Below are 12430 nucleotides of genomic sequence, written 5' to 3' on the forward strand. Positions count from 1 at the left end.
CAATAATTTATTTGGATTTCCTTAGTTTTAATCCAATGCCCTTTTCTGTTCCAAGATACTACATTTTGCTTAGTTATGTCTCCTAAATTTCCTCTTTACTGTGACAATTTCTCAACCTTTCCTTGTATTTGATGTCCTTGGAAGTTTTGAGGGTACTAATTAGGTATATTGTAGGATGCACCTCTACTGGAAATTTTCTCATGATTGATTGTGAGTTATGGGTTTTTGGTAGGAAGATCACAAATGTAAAAGTGCCATTTTTATCATGTCATATCAAGGATTCATGCTGTCAACATTTTTTATGACTTTCTTTTCTTTTTTATTAATCCTCACCCAAGGATATTTTTTCTATTGATTTTCTAGAGAGTGGAAGGGAGGGAGAGAGAGAGAGAAAAAAAAAGAGAGATACATGGATTGGTTGCCTCCCGCATGGCTAGGACCCATGGCAGTGGCCGGGAATTGAATTGCAACCAAGGTAACTGCCCTTGACTGGGGATCAAACCAGAGACCAAAGATGAAACTTAAGATAATTGCCCAACTATTTCTAATTTAAATGTTTGTGGGCCGATGACACCAGCCACTGAACAACACCGGCCAGGGCTCAACATCATTTTTTACTATTGGTGTTGACCTTGATGGCCTGGCTGATGTAGTTTTTGTCAGGTTTCTCCACTGTAAAGTTACACACACACCCTTTACTGTACTCTTTAGAAGAAAGTACTAAGGAGTGAGGAGTGATGCTCCACATCCTTTAGGGTGGAGTATCAACATAGTTTATTTCGAATTCTTCTGAATGGCTCTATGCCTTTTTTAAAAAATATATTTTATTGATTTTTTACAGAGAGGAAGGGAGAGGGATAGAGAGTTAGAAACATCGATGAGAGAGAAACATTGATCAGTTGCCTCCTGCACACCCCCTACTGGGGATATGCCCGCAACCAAGGTACATGCCCTTGACCGGAATCGACCCTGGGACCCCTCAGTCTGCAGGCCGACGCTCTATCCACTGAGCCAACCCGGTTAGGGCCTCTATGCCTTTTTTAACACCATTCCCAAAAAACACTTAGAGGGACTTATTCAGAAAATTAGGGCATAAATTCCTCCAGTCTTATTTGCTTCAAACTCCCACTCCACTCCCCCCCCTCCCCCCGCCCCAGGTACAGAAGCAAAGACTTGAAAAAGTTATTTTTAGGATAGACTCCTAGTAGTAGACTTATTGGTTAAAGGGTTCATACATTCTTTTTTCTTTAAATCCTCACTGATGATATGTTTTTTATTGATTTGAGAGAGAGAGAGAGAGAGAGAGAGAGAGAGAGATTAATCTATTGCCTCCTGCACCCATGCTCCGACTGGCAAGCGAACCCGCAACCTGGGTATGTGTATGTGCCCTGTCTGGGAATAGAATCCCAACACTTTTGGTGTACGGGACAACACTTCAACCAACTGAGTCACACCTGCCAGGGCACACACACATTTTTAAAAATATGTTTTTATTAATTTTTTTTTAGAGAGAGAGAAAGAGAGAGGGAGAGAGAGATAAAAACATTGGTGATAGAGAAACATTAACATCAATTGTCTACCTCCTGCTGGGGATTGAGCCCGAAACCACGGCATGTACCCTCACCGGAAATCAAACCGGTGACTTCTTGATGCATGGGCCAATGCTCAACCACTAAGGCTCACCGGCCAGGTGCTCACACATAATACTAACATTTTATTTTGAAGAAATTTCAAATACAATAAGTTGTAAGAATAGTACAATCAATTCCCTTCACCTAGATCCACCAATTGTAAACATTTTGCTATATTTGCCTTATCACTTTTCATACACCTACAATCTCAACTTACAATAGCTAGACTTAAGATTTTTATTTTATTTTATGATAATGGGAAAGCAATATGCTTTCAGTAGAAACTATTCTTCAGATTTTGAATTTTAATCTTTTCCCAGGCTAGTGATATGCAATACGAGGTATGATACTCTCTCATGATGCTGGGCAGTGAGCCACAGCTCTCATTCAGTGCTGAGATCAACAGGATAAACAATGCAGGGGTGGAGAATGTCCAGTATGAGACCTGAGAAATCATTTGGTCTGGCCCTGCTGAGACAGTAGGGTTGAGTTAATTAAATGTTTGACCAAATATAACAGGCTAATTTTTAAGTTGATAATTTTATATGGCCCACAAATCCTATATAATAAAAGCCCAGCGACTGAACGGCAGAATGACCAGAACGACCCGTTGATCATTTGCTATGATGCACACTGACCAACCGGGGGCAGATGCTCAATGCAGGAGCTGCCCCCTGGTGGTCAGTGCACTCCCACAGCGGGAGCGCTGCTTGGCTGACTGGGATGAGCGGTGACCCCAAAGCAGTCGATCCCCGCTGGCCACGCCCCCCATCAGTGCACAAATCCCGTGCACTGGGCCTTTAGTGATGTTATAAATATCCAAATGGCCCTTGGCAAAAAATTCCCCACCCCTGGGTAGGGACAACCCTTTAACCAACCAAACTATCTAGCCAAGTCCTGATAATGACATTTTTGAAGAGTACAAAACGTTTGAAGAGGCCAGTTCTAGAAAATCCCTCAAGCCCTGGCTGGTTTGGCTCAGTGGATAGAGCCTTGGCCTGTGGACTGAAGGGTACAGGCTTGATTCCTGGTCAGGACACAAGACCAGGTTGCAGGCTCAATCCCCAGCAGGGGGCAGCCATGATTCTTCTCTCATCATTGATGTTTCTATCTCTTCCTCTCTGAAATCAATAAAAATATTTTTTAAAAGAAAAAAATCTCTCAATTTGTTTTTTTCTGACCATTTCCTCATAATTAGATTCAAGTTATGCATTACAGAAAAACTACATGTGTAGTGTGTCCTCAGTGAAGCACCTATTGGTTTGTCCTTTTGATAGCAATGGTCTACATTTTAAAAAATATTTTAATTGATTTCAGAGAGGAAGTAAGAGGGAGAGAGAATCATCGATTGGCTGCCTCCTGCATGCCCCCCACTAAGGATTGAGGCCACAACTGGGGCATGTGCCTTAACCTGGAATTCAACCGTGACCTCCTGGTTCATAGGTTGATGCTCAACCATTGAGCCACACTGGCCGGGCAATGGTCCACATTTTTAAGGCTAACAAATTGTTTTCCAGCTCTACTAGAATGTAATATTCTTTTTTCTTTTAGTATATTTTTTATTGATTTCAGAGAGGAAGGAAGAGATAGAAACATCAATGATGAGAGAGAATCATTGATCGGCTGCCTCCTGCACTCCCCCTACTGGGGATCAAGCCCACAACCTGGGCATGTGCCCTTGACTGAAATCGAACCTGGGACCCTTCAGTTCACAGGTTGATGCTCTATCTACTGAGCCAAACCGGCTAGGGCTGTAATGTTCTTTGTAGTGTATGACAGATTGGAACACATATTTGATAAAACTGTTAATATTTCATAAGAGAAAGATTTTGGTACAGGATGGTAAAACTTTAGGGCAACATAAATCCAAGAAATTGACCTTCTCTTGTTCAGTATTCTAATAAGCTGAGCTAAACCAGATGATAGGTTTCTCTCATCTTGCTAGTTTTTGCATTAATGACTTCATTCTTTACAATCCCAGAGACAGATTTCCAGGGTTATGTTTCCTTCTGTCATCTCTAGGTCAGCATGAGGTGATACATATTCACTCTTTTGGATTACAATCCCTCCTTCCATTAATTTTTACAATGTCCTGCAAATGACAGGTAGGGGAGTGAAAGCAGAAATCTAAAGACATGTGTATAATAATTTATGAAATTCATGTTTGGAACAGGTAAAGCATTGTTCAGATCAATGTGCTGATATCTATTTATTTATCATAATTTTGAGACATTAAAATACAGAGAAATGGTCCTGGCTGGTTTGGCTCAGTGGATAGAGCATCAGCCTGCGGACTGAAAGGTCCCAGGTTCGATTCCGGTCAAGGGCATGTACCTTGGTTGCAGGCACATCCCCAATGGGAGGTGTGCAGGAGGCAGCTGATCTATGTTTCTCTCTCATCGATGTTTCTAACTCTCTATCCCTCTCTCTTCCTCTCTGTAAAAAATCAATAAAATATATATTTAAAAAAATACAGAGAAATGCCCAGCTGGTGCCACTAAGTGGTTGAACACCAATCCATGAACCAGGTCAACGGTTTCATTCCTGTTCAGGGCACATGGCCAGGTTGTGGGCTCAATCCTCAGTGTGGGTGTGCAGGAGGCAGCCAATCAATGATTCTCTCTCATCACTGATGTTTTTCTCTCTCCCTCTCCCTTTCTCTCTGAAATCAATAAAATATATATTTAAAAAGACACAGAAAAGTACCGTGGATGGGAAAAAAGGGGCTGTATGTAAAGTAATCTCAGGAGGTGACCTGATCATAAATTCCTAAATGGGTAGAAAACAATGTGTAGTCACACCCCAGGCATATACCTTCTTTTTTAAAAATATATTTTTATTGTTGACAGTATTACAAATATCTCCCATTCTCCCCCTCCTCCCAGCCCCAACCCCTCCTTCAAGGGTGTATACCTTCTTGTTCATTGTTGCTGTGCATCCAGGTTAACATACATTTGAAATAAATTCTAACTACCTTCAGAGAGCAAATAATGTTAACCATCATGTAATCCAATCCCTACCTTGCTTTCTTCCACCATCAGGTAATCTTCCTTTTATTCCCTCCTTAATTACAAATACATAAAAGAATCTGCAAAACTTTTACTCTCTGGAGCATGAGATTTTGCTCCCTGGTATATGTCATCAGTTTGGCTCAAATAAACTCATAAAAATTCTCTACAGGTTTGTATGTTTCTTACATCAACCATACAAAGAATAATTCAAATACATATAATCATGTACCAACACCCAGAATTGACAATTAATATTTGTCACATTTGTCCTAAGACTTCATCTATACTAATAAAAGGGTAATATGCTAATTAGACCAGACATCTTCCAGACATCCATCTGGACAAAGCCACAACGGCGGGGGCCATGGCAGAGGCAGTTAGCAGCAACCAGGCTGGCAGGGGAGGGCAGTTAGGGGTGACCAGGCAGGCAGGGGAGCAGTTAGGGGCATCAGGCAGGCAGACAGAGTGGTTAGGGGCAATCAGGCTGGCAGGCAGGTGAGCGGTTAGGAGCCAGCGATCCCGGATTGCAAGAGAGATGTCCCGGATTAGAGAGGGTACAGGCTGGGCTGAGGGACACCCCCACACACACACACTGCATGAATTTCATGCACTGGGCCTCTAGTTTTTAAAATAAAAGTGTTAGGCCGAAACCGGTTTGGCTCAGTGGATAAAGCGTCGGCCTGCGGACTGAAGGGTCCCGGGTTCAATTCCGGTCAAGGGCATGTACCTTGGTTGTGGGCACATCCCCAGTAGGGGGTGTGCAAGAGGCAGCTGATCGATGTTTCTCTCTCATCGATGTTTCTAACTCTATCTCTCTCTCTTCCTCTCTGTAAAAACGCAATAAAATATATTTAAAAAAATAAAAGTGTTAGAGATATAGTTAACATCTCCTCCCCCATGTTAATGCTCTTCACAACTAGTTTCTGCAGTGTTTTGCTATTTACAACTAGTTTCAGCTGTATTTTGCTGTCTGATAAGAATGTGGTAAGTTTCACAGAGATAGTCTCTGGAATGAAAAAGTTATTGTTAGTAGATGCAAAAATTAACTATTGGTAGTTTCCTAAATCCAGTTTTCTCCTGCACTAGCTTAGGTCTTGTGGAGAAACTTTGTTAAAACAGCTTTACAGGTAAATTCAAAAATCCCACTCCTAGATAAGCCTATTTACCTATGGCTTCTCCAGAATCATTGATGTAAATTCCTGTCAGGTTCATCACAGAGATGGTTTGCTAGCTCATTATCTCACCCAAACTGAGGCTTCAGTCTGTGGTTTAATTAGAAATTGAGTTAGCAGAATAAACTTTTTTTTTCATTGTTTACTAGTATATGCCTTTATTATTTTTTCCTCGTGACATATTCTTTATTTTGATAAAATCTTTTAAAATCTATCTATCTATCCATCCATCCATCCTGAGTGGCCAGATTATTATGATATCTGAATACATAATAATCTGGCCACTCAGGGTATATCCTATATAATAAAAGGCTAATATGCAAATTGTCCCCTTGACCAGGAGTTCGACCAGGAGGCAGGCTGGCCAACCACCCATGTCCCCTCCCCCTGGCCAGGCTGGCCGGACCCCACCCATGCACGAATTCATGCACTGGGCCTCTAATATCCTATCTAATAAAAGAGTAATATGCTCTTTCCAGTGGCGGAGTCTGGACGAGACACACAGAAATGGCACCTCGCAAGGGGAAGGAAAAGAAGGAAGAACAGGTCATCAGCCTCGGACCTCAGGTGGCTGAAGGAGAAAATGTATTTGGTGTCTGCCACATCTTTGCATCCTTCAATGACACTTTTGTCCATGTCACTGATCTTTCTGGCAAGGAAACCATCTGCCGTGTGACTGGTGGAATGAAGGTAAAGGCTGACTGAGATGAGTCCTCTCCATATGCTGCCATGTTGGCTGCCCAGGATGTGGCCCAGAGGTGCAAGGAGCTGGGCATCACTGCTCTTCACATCAAACTCCGGGCCACAGGAGGAAATAGGACTAAGACCCCTGGACCAGGGGCCCAGTCAGCTCTAAGAGCCCTTGCCCGCTCGGGAATGAAGATCAGACGGATTGAGGATGTCACTCCCATCCCCTCCGACAGCACCCGCAGAAAGGGGGGTCGCCGTGGTCGCCGTCTGTGAACAGGACTCCTCAAATTATTTTCTGTTAATAAATTGCCTTTGTGTACGCTAAAAAAAAAATATATATAATAATATGCAAATTGACCATCACTCCAACACACAAAAGATGGCTGCCCCCATGTGGTCAAAGATGGCTGCCACAAGATGGCCAGCAAAGGAAAGCAGTTGGGAGGGACCAGGTCTGCAAGGGAGGGCAGTTGGGGGCGATCAAGCCTGCAGGGGAGGGCAGTTAGGGGTGACCAGGCCAGCAGAGGAGGGAAGTTGGGGGTTACCGGGCCTGCAGGGAAGGGCAGTTGGGGGGGGGGACCCAGGCCTGCAGGGGAGAGCAGTTGGGGGGGACCAGGCCTGCAGGTTAGGGCAGTTAGGGGTGACCAGGCCTTCAGGGGAGGGCAGTTAGGGGTGACCAGGCCTGCAGGACAGGGCAGTTAGGCATCAATCAGGCTGTCAGGGGAGTGGTTAGGGGGTGATCAGGCTGGCAGGCAGAAGCAGTTAGGGGCAATCAGGAAGGCGAGCAGTTGGGAGCCAGCAGTCCTGGATTGTGAGAGGGATCTAAGATTGGAGAGGGTGCAGGCTGGGCTGAGGGACACTGCCGCCCCCCCGTGCATGAATTTTGTGCACCAGGCCCCTCTAGTGTGTGTGTGTGTGTGTGTGTGTGTGTGTACACACACACACACACACACACACACACACACACACACACTCTGAGTGGCCAGATTATTATGCGTTCAGAGATCATAATAATCTGGCCACTTAGTGTATATAAAGAGCCAGAGTCTGTAGTGTCCAAAACGACTGAAGGTACAACTGAATGCCAGGCTGCGCACAGCAGTCTCTACTGGGCGGGGACTGCCGGGCAGGCTGAACTGCTGACCTCACAGAGATAGAGGCAGGGCTGATCAGTAGTCACTCCAGGCTGCTGGTGAGGCCCTGGGAGAGAGGTCAGCAGTTCAGCCCACTTGCCAGCAGCGTGGGGCGGCTGCTAATCAGCCCTGCCTCTCTGATCAGGCCTGGAGATAGGCCCAGAGATGCTGACTGGCATAGAAACCGACTAATCAGAACCAAATCTGGGTGAAGTGTGAGGAGCTAATGGCTGCCTAGGAGGCGGAGCTTTTGACGCTGACTGGCATAGAAACCAACCAATCAGAACCAAATCTGGGTGAACTGCAAAGGCAGAACCTAAGGTGGGGGCTGAGGAGGGGTTTTAAGAGCAACAGCTGTTTGATGTAAGGTGTAAGAAAGCGGTTCAATCTTTTAATGACCGGTTTGGCAGTATAGTGCATATGGCTGGCTATCAGTCCAGATATAGGGATTATGTATTTTTGTCTGCCAAGAGCATCTCCTCCTGTTGAAAAAGGCTCCCTCCCCTCCCCCCGCTTAAGCAATCCTATCCTATGTAACCTATCTATACTACTAAAAGGGTAATATGCTAATTAGACCAGGTCGACCGGCCATCTTCCAGATATCCGACTTCCTTCCGGACAAAGCCATGGTGGGAACTGAGGCAGAGGCAGTTAGGGGCGATCAGGCTGGCAGGGGAGGGCAGTTGGGGGTGATCAGTCAGGCAGGCAGAGAGGTTACTGTGATTAGGCAGGCAGGCAGGCAGGCAGAGGGATTAGGGGCAATCAGGCAGGTAGGTGAGCAGTTAGGCGCCAGTGGTCCCAGATTGTGAGAGGGATGTCCGATTGTGAGAGGGATCAGGCCTAAATCGGCAGTCAGACATTCCCCCAAGGGGTACCCAATTGGAGAGGGTGCAGCTGGGCTGAGGGAACCGCCCCCCCCCCCCCCGCCCCCAGTGCATGAATTTTGTGCACTGGGCCACTAATATACACTGAGTGGCCAGATTATTATGACCTCTGAACGCATAATAATCTGGCCACTCAGTGTATATCCTATATAATAAAAAGCTAATATGCAAATTGTCCCCTCGACCAGGAGTTCGACCAGCAGGCAGGCCAGCCAACCACCCATGTCCCCTCCCCCTGGCCAGGCTGGCCGGACCCCACCCATGCACAAATTCATGCACTGGGCCTCTAATATATATATATATATATATATATATATATATATATATATATATATATTTTTTTTTTTTTTTTTTTTTCAGGATATATATATATTTTTTCGGGGCTGACAGAGTGTATTAACCATAGATCAGTTTACGAAGTGACAGATCCGTAAGAATTACTTTTGTTTGGATTCCTAAAAATCAAGGTTGCGAGGGCCCAGGGCCATCCTGGCCGATGGCAGTCCTCACAAGGCAGAGGTTTCCAGGGTGAGAAGGGTCCTGCTCTGGGGTCAGGATGGCTCAGGGTACAAGTGACCTCACACACTCAGAGGGTGCGAGCAGAGGGTCAGGTCCGTGTGATCAGGGCCACAGCTGAGCCAGCAGGGATGATGAGACCTAAGAGGGGCTGAGGTCTTGAGGGGTCAGAGGGAGAGCTCCAGGCCAGAAGGGTGGGCACAGGCCCAGGGGCTCCCTGGGATCCAGCCCCACGAAGACAAGGTCCAGGGTGGGCTCCTGAAAGGACCTACTGGCCACCACCTGGTCTGGCCAAGGACCTGTTCCTGTGTGTTGTGGGTCCAGCATCTCCCCCCAACCCCTCCCCACCACAGGGCAGGCAGGAGAAGCTTATGAGAGACTGGGAGGGGGCGGGGCTAGAGACCCAAGGGCTAGGAGTGGCCTTGGACCTGAGCTGGCCAGTGGCAGCAGCAGTAGGTGGCCCACCCACTGGCCCTTCACCTGCCCAGCAGCAGGTGGGGAGTCCAGATTGGAATGCCCTGGGAAGTGTGGGCCTGCTGAGGGGACAGGGCTGAGGCTGCCTGTGTCTCCTAGGAGGGGGTTCCAGCAGGGGGAGGGGGGGCACATCCCCTGTGTTGGAGAGTGGGAATTTTTGAGCATGCTTCCAGAGAGGCCGTGGACTATGCCCCAGATAGAATTGTCAGTGCTGACACCAGGCCAGGCCTTGAGATAGGGTCTCATGGCCCCTTCCCAGCACGTAGGCCTTCTCTCATAGAACACTGTCAGCTTTCTGGAGAACAGGATGACCCTGTGAATAACATGGTCGTCATTGGCATGATCCTGACGTTGCTTAGGAAAAACTGTTTTGTCTTGGGTTACTTGTTCTGCAAAAACCGGATGTGGTTAATGTGCTAAAAAGCGGTCCTACACAAAGGGTCGCTGCTGCTCTCTGGTCTCCCTGCGTGGAGAATGGCAGAGCAGTCGCCGGGTCGTCCGGCCGCCCGGCTAATAAAGACTACCTAAATTTTAATTTGGTCTGGGCTCCAGTGGTCATTCACTCGCCTTCGCTCCACAACACCCTGCACACAGATGGCTCTTGGTCAGGGCCCAGCCTTGCTCGCAGGCCCGGTGCAGGTGGCACAGCAGCCAGGATGAGGGACAGGGGACAGCCAGGGGACGCCCAGGGCATGCCTGCCCCAGGGCCCTGGCACCACCCGTGCTACAGGCCACACCTGTCGGTCCAGCGCCGGGCTCCTCTGGCCCCCACAGCCCAAGGTCCCTTCCCACTCCTATCCCCAAACTGGGATCTGAAAGGGTGGCAGAGGAACGGCTGTTAGCTGGGGCCTGCAGGGCGGTCTCTGCATGTACCTCTGAGTCCTCGCTCGACCCACAAAGCCCACGGCCACCGCGCTGGACGGGTCCTGACCCGAAGGGGATGTCCATCCCGCTCCCACTACTGGTGGCCGAGGGGCTGAGCTCTGTCCAAAGCAGGATGGGCTAGGGCCCGGAGCCCAGGGTGCTGCTTCTATGGGGACCCTATGGCCACCCAGCGTGGACTCTGCCCCACTAAGGCCAGGCCCAGCCACAGCAGGGGCCCTCTGCATCTGGGCGGCGGGATCCAGACGAGGCCGGGCAGGGCTCCCGCCAGCCTGGCCAGCTGCTGCCGGCACTGCGCCTGGAGCTGGTGCAGCATCTTCTCCAGGCAGGCCTCCCGGCTCCTCAGCAGCCCGCAGGCCCGGCCTCCCTAGCTCCCCAGCCTCAGTTCTCATCAGCCGGGGCCCGGTGGGCCTGAGCCCTGCCGCCGCCTCGCTCCCAGACCTGCCGCAGGGCAGCCAGCCAGTCCCCCGCCCACGGCCTCCCGGGCGGCGCTCCACTCGGGACCCAGGCCGCCCGCCTGGAGCTCCTCCTGCAGGGCCTGCCGCTCCCGTGCCACCGGGTCCAACGCATCGGCCCTGTGCCCGCGCCCTCGGAGACCAGACAAAAACGTGGGTTGAGAGCCTCGGGGGGCCAGCCCCCAGGACCGTGCCCACCCACTGCCCGAAGACCAGCTCCCGCCGCCCCTCCAGCAGTCTCCAGGCAGGCGTTCTCACGTCCAGCCTCCGCAGCAGCTGCCGGCCGCCCTCCGGGTCCCTGGGCAGCTCCTGCCGGCCACTGACAGGCGGCCAGGGCTGCGGTCACTGTGGCAGCCCCGGTGTGCGCGCGGACCGTGCCCAGGAGGGCGCACTGCTCCGCCGACTGGCCACCAAGTTTCGCCACCGAAGTCGCAGCTTTCCCATCAGCCACTGCGGGGGCGCGTCCCCGGGCCGTCCGCTCCCACCCGCGGGGCAGGCAGGCCGGCGCTGACTGGGCCCCGCACCCAAACACAGGCATCTCGTCGTCCAGCCGCACGCGGGCCTGCGCCGGAAGCCGCTCGAGCAGGGGCTGCGGGCCAGGAGCAGCTCGCGGCGGCCCTGGGAGCCGTCTTCGGTAGCCGAGCTAGCCCGCGCCGGGGGAACCTGCGCGAGCAGCGCCGCCTTCACCCGGTGGGCCTGGGCCTGCGGTGGGCGTGGCCAGGTACGCGGAGGGTGTCCGTGGAGGCGTGGCTTACCGGAAGGGGCGGGGCCAGGATTAGTGGCGGAGGCCGCGGCCACCTGGGCGGGGCTGGAGGGGCGCGGCTTACCCGGCGCGCGAGGCCGAGGCGCTAGAGTGAGGGATCTCTGCTGCCCTCTAGCGCTGCGCATCCCGGCAGCTCGGGGCGAGCTTTCGGGCACCTGCTGCCCAGTGTCCCCAGCCTAGCTCACCACTGTCCACCGAGAACCTAGCATCAAGCTCTAAAAAATATTTTTTTATTGATTTCATAGAAGAAGCGAGAGGGGGAGAGAGAGAGAAACAGCAATGATGAGAGAGAAGGCAGCCAATGATTGATTGGCTGCCTTCTGCACGCTCCGTTTTGGGGATGGAACCTGCAACTTGAGCATGTGCCCTGACCTGGAATGAACCATGACCTCCTGGTTCATACATTGACCCTCACCACTGACCCACACTGGCTGGGTGATAAACCAACTCTTGAGTTTGTTTGCTGGGGAGGACACAGAGAGAGACTCAAAGTAAATGTAAATTATCTCTATCTTTGAAAAATGAGGAATGAATTTTACAAAGAAAGAACAAATGGTAGCAAAAAGTAGTGGAACTCTAACTTAGGCACTTGCACTTTTTGCTCCTTTCCAACCAATTTTCCTCACAGCAGAAAGAGTGGTTGAAAACATAGATGGACTACAGACCGATTCATTTGCCTGTCAGCATAACCATTATTACTTGTCTCATTTTCGGTTCTTATAAGTGTATTTCTAGTAGCACATGATCTCACTCATCTAGGGAAAATGATGAACAACGTAGACTGATGAACAAGAACAGACCCAGAAACAAGGAGGCATG

General features: G+C 49.7%; 1 pseudogene across 1 annotated transcript; it reads left to right on the forward strand.

Annotated features, from left to right (window-relative positions):
• Positions 1-6288: 6288 nt before the first annotated feature.
• Positions 6289-6830, forward strand: LOC307102296 (small ribosomal subunit protein uS11-like; annotated as a pseudogene). The gene has a single exon. The product of its transcript is annotated as a small ribosomal subunit protein uS11-like (transcript).
• Positions 6831-12430: the final 5600 nt, after the last annotated feature.

Source organism: Cnephaeus nilssonii, assembly GCF_951640355.1.
Source record: "Cnephaeus nilssonii genome assembly, chromosome: 6".
NCBI lineage: Eukaryota > Metazoa > Chordata > Mammalia > Chiroptera > Vespertilionidae > Cnephaeus > Cnephaeus nilssonii.